Source organism: Schistocerca nitens, chromosome 4 (assembly GCF_023898315.1).
Source record: "Schistocerca nitens isolate TAMUIC-IGC-003100 chromosome 4, iqSchNite1.1, whole genome shotgun sequence".
Lineage (NCBI taxonomy): Eukaryota > Metazoa > Arthropoda > Insecta > Orthoptera > Acrididae > Schistocerca > Schistocerca nitens.
The window spans coordinates 942155490-942159838 of NC_064617.1; the positions used below are offsets into that span (position 1 = coordinate 942155490).

Consider the following 4349-nt stretch of genomic DNA (forward strand, 5'->3'; position numbering starts at 1 on the left):
ATGTTTCGCCGGTTTTATTTTCACACTTGTGGCATTGTTTTATTAGGAACAAGGGAGCGATGAGCTCCTAGTTTGGTCCCTTCTCCCACCTTTAAAACAACAAACCAACTGGGAAGCTGCTCGATAAGTATTTAGTACCTAATTAGATGTTGACGACGATCTGGCTGATTCCACAGGAGCTCGTCGCACGTCCCATCTGCATCATACATCAAGAATCACTTGGACTCTGTCCTCCCTTTTGGAAAGTTCTATAACACAAAGGTCTTGCGCGGCCGGCATTCAGTAAATAATACAACACATATTTTTCTCGGTCTATTTTGGCTGAAAAAATGCGGAATCTGTTGCATGACATGGTGAAATATTCCTGCTTCAGCCCCTATAGTTTCACGAAATACCTATAGGCGCCGTGGCCGCGCGCAGCCTTCAAAATACTGTCTGTAACGAAAAACTAAACTAAACTCCGTCTGAACAGGTCTTGGAAGGCCCAACGGCACCGACCTGCCGCCGTGTCGTCCTCAGCCCACAGACGACACTGGATGCGGATAAGGAGGGGCATGTGGTCGGCAGTCAGTCAGTTTACGAGACCGGAGCCGCTACTTGTCAATCAAGTAGCTCATCGCTTTGTCTCACAAGGGCAGCGTGCACCCCGCTTACCAACAGCGCTCGGTAGACCGGATGGTCACCCATCCAATTGCTAGCCCAGCCCGACAGCATTTAAGTTCGGTGGTCTGACGGGAACCGGTGTTACCACTGTGGCAAGGCCGTTGGCGTCTGTAGCGAAGCTGCGTTCGGAGCAGAGAGCTGTCATTGAGTTTCTTTTGGCGGAAAACCAGACCATCGCAGATATTCATATGCGCTTAGGGAATGTCTATGAAGTCCTGGTAGTGTACAAATGCACAGTGATTCATTGGGCAATGTGTCTCTCTTCATCGCAACAATGTCGCGCAAACCTCTCCGATCTCCAGGGTGCCTGCCGGCCGCACACAGCTGTGTCTCCTGCTCTGTTGGAACGTGCGGCCACTCTCAATCGAGGTGATCGACGGATCACATCCAAACGCCTCGCTTCTCAATTGGCCGCCGCTGTTGGTAGTGCTGACATGTTGGCCCACCAGTGCTCTCTCATGTTGGAACTATGAGCTCTGAAGTATACTGTGCCACCCTCAGAAAATTGGAAGAAACGACTTCAGCATGTTTCTCGCCACAAAAATGCGAAAAAACTTCTCCTTCTTCATGACAATGCAAGGCCTCACACAAGTCTGCGCACCCGAGAGGGGCTCACAAAACTTCGCTGGACTGTTCTTCCTCATCCACCCTACAGCCCGGATGTAGCACCTTTCGACTTCCATCTGTTTGGCTCCATGAAGGATGAGTACAGCGGGAAGCAGTACGTGGATGACGGGGAGGTTATTGGTCCAGCACGTCGTTGGCTCCGACGTCGACCAGTGGAGTGGTACCATGCGAGCATACAAGCCCTCCCAGTAAAGTGGGATAAGGCGATAGCATTGAACGGAGATTGTGTTGAGAAATACGGTTTTATAGCCAAAACAGTGGGGAATAAAATGATGTACTGAAATCCTGAATAAAACTAACCTGCTTTCGGAATAAAAATGTGTTGAACTACTTACTGAACGTCCTTCGCACCTTGTATCTTTTTTACAAAATTATGATGGCACCAACAGCGATGAACAAACCAATGTACTCGTACATGTGAGGAGGGATCTGTCTTAAGCACAAGATGTACAAGAACATGGTACGTCGTCTATTTTGTCGAAAGTCGATATGTTAAGAAACGTGGCTGTTGTACTTAAGGTTTATAATTTATATAAAAAACAGCTACCAGCCACATGTATGGTTTAAAAAGGTTTATTATCTTCAGACCATGACCGGTTTCGGATTTTTCATTACAAATCCATCTTCAGATGGCAGGTTACAAGCATTCTTAGTTGGACCTAGTTTTGTTTATGTTATTCGCTTGCTGCACTGGGAAAGAGAAGAAATATTTTTGTTGTCATATCGGTAATGGTATTTTTACGAAAGATTTACTTCTTTTACAAAAGCTAATTGCTCATGAGATGGTTTATTATAAACATTAGTAAACTTGCAGGTTAGTGTACTTACGGGCTGTGTAGTTCTGCCTGACGAAATATTCGTGCGTTTATGTTTTCGAACGCAAACTTAATACACTTTTCAATATGCACTATGTGAGTGCTATTCCAGTCAATGGACGTAACTTTCAACCTCATCATCTTAGTTTCACACGCAGCACACACGAATAACGTTTACAAAACGTGGCCCAGCTTCACATTACAAACGAAAACAATATTTGCAAAGAGCTTACAGTCATAACGAAGTTATAAGAGGTTAAGTTCATTGGGATTGAAAGAAATATCTGTTGTGTTTACCACTGTGTTATAGAATATGTGCTTCGTTATGACTGTAAGCTCTTTGCAAATATTGTTTTCGTTTGTAATGTGAAGCTGGGCCACGTTTTGTAAACGTTATTCGTGTATGCTGCGTGTGAAACTAAGATGATGAGGTTGAAAGTTACGTCCATTGACTGGAATAGCACGCCGGCCGAAGTGGCCGTGCGGTTAAAGGCGCTGCAGTCTGGAACCGCAAGACCGCTACGGTCGCAGGTTCGAATCCTGCCTCGGGCGTGGATGTTTGTGATGTCCTTAGGTTAGTTAGGTTTAACTAGTTCTAAGTTCTAGGGGACTAATGACCTCAGCAGTTGAGTCCCATAGTGCTCAGAGCCATTTGAACCATTTTGACTGGAATAGCACGCACATAGTGCATATTGAAAAGTGTATTACGTTTGCGTTCGAAAACATAAACGCACGAATATTTCGTCAGGCAGAACTACACAGCCCATAAGTACACTAACCTGCAAGTTTACTAATGTTTATAATAAACCATCTCATGAGCAATTAGCTTTTGTAAAAGAAGTAAATCTTTCGTAAAAATACCATTACCGATATGACAACAAGAATATTTCTTCTCTTTCCCAGTGCAGCAAGCGAATAACATAAACAAAACTAGGTCCAACTAAGAATGCTTGTAACCTGCCATCTGAAGATGGATTTGTAATGAAAAATCCGAAACCGGTCATGGTCTGAAGATAATAAACCTTTTTAAACCATACATGTGGCTGGTAGCTGTTTTTTATATAAATTATAAACCTTATGGTACGTCGTGTTGCGGTGTATAACATTGATTGCTTAAGAAAAACAGTGGTAACCGAAAGTCTTCTCCAGGTTATAGGAACGTTATGTTCCTTTGAGTAACACGAATTGCATTGAAATTTCCTGGCAGATTAAAACTGCTTGCAGCACCGACACGCGAATATCGAACCTTCACATTTTGCTTGTAAGTGCTCTGCTGGCTGAGCTATCCAAGCACGATTCGAGACCCGAGTCCTGAGCAGTGACTCGAAATCTCAGTCGGTACAGCTCTTGTCCACGAGAAAGTAAGGTACCAGATTCGTGTTCCAGTCTGGCACGCAGTTTTGATCTTCCAGGAACTTTCCAGTCAGCGAAAACACTGTTGTAGAGTGAAAATTTATTCAGGAGGCATTATCCTAACCGATAACGCTGCAAACGACTCTTTCCAAGAAAGCTGCCTATTTCTACCATTACAAAATACACCGAGGTGTATTTCGAAAGTGCTGTCAGTGAAGCATACTGTGTATGAACTCACGTCTCGATTATGTGTTCTTTGGGATTCACGTCGAGCGATCTGAGTGTCCCCATCATCGCTCCAATTCTCCAGACTGTTCTTGCAACCGACGCGAACACCTGTAGTCCGGTGACATGCCGTACTGTCATCCATAAAAATCCCGTCGTTGTTTGGGAACATGAAGTTCATGAATGGCTGCAGATGGTGTCCAAAAAAGCCGAAGTTAATGACTTCCTGTCTGTAGTAGGTTTAGTTGGACCAAACGATCCTGGACGAGGTACGTTACCCCGGGAACCAGCACTGTGTCCTAGTACGGCAGAGCAAAACTCAGTTTTTTGTTTCGTTTTTATTAACGTCTCTTACGTGAATACTACACCGTGGTACGTTTTCGAGCAGGTCTTGTGGTGAGGAAATGGAACAAATAGTATAGGGTGAGGCCTTGCGGTGAGCAAAAGATATAGGATGTTGTTTAAAGAAAGAAGTACTGTTGTTCCTATCTTCGTAATGACCAAAGTTAAAGGAAAGGCAATCATTCCGGTAAGTGTCTCCTAGTAACGAAACAACATTTGATTGTGACAAAGTTATTTGGGGCGGTCAAGGTTAAGGGATCACGCTCATATACTATTAGCACTATCACCCAGCTTGTTTTGGACAAAACTCGTATGGAATGAACT

At 44.1% G+C, this 4349-nt stretch overlaps 1 pseudogene; it reads right to left on the reverse strand.

Moving 5' to 3' along the window:
• Nucleotides 1-651: 651 nt before the first annotated feature.
• On the reverse strand, nt 652-769 carry LOC126254176 (5S ribosomal RNA; annotated as a pseudogene).
• Nucleotides 770-4349: the final 3580 nt, after the last annotated feature.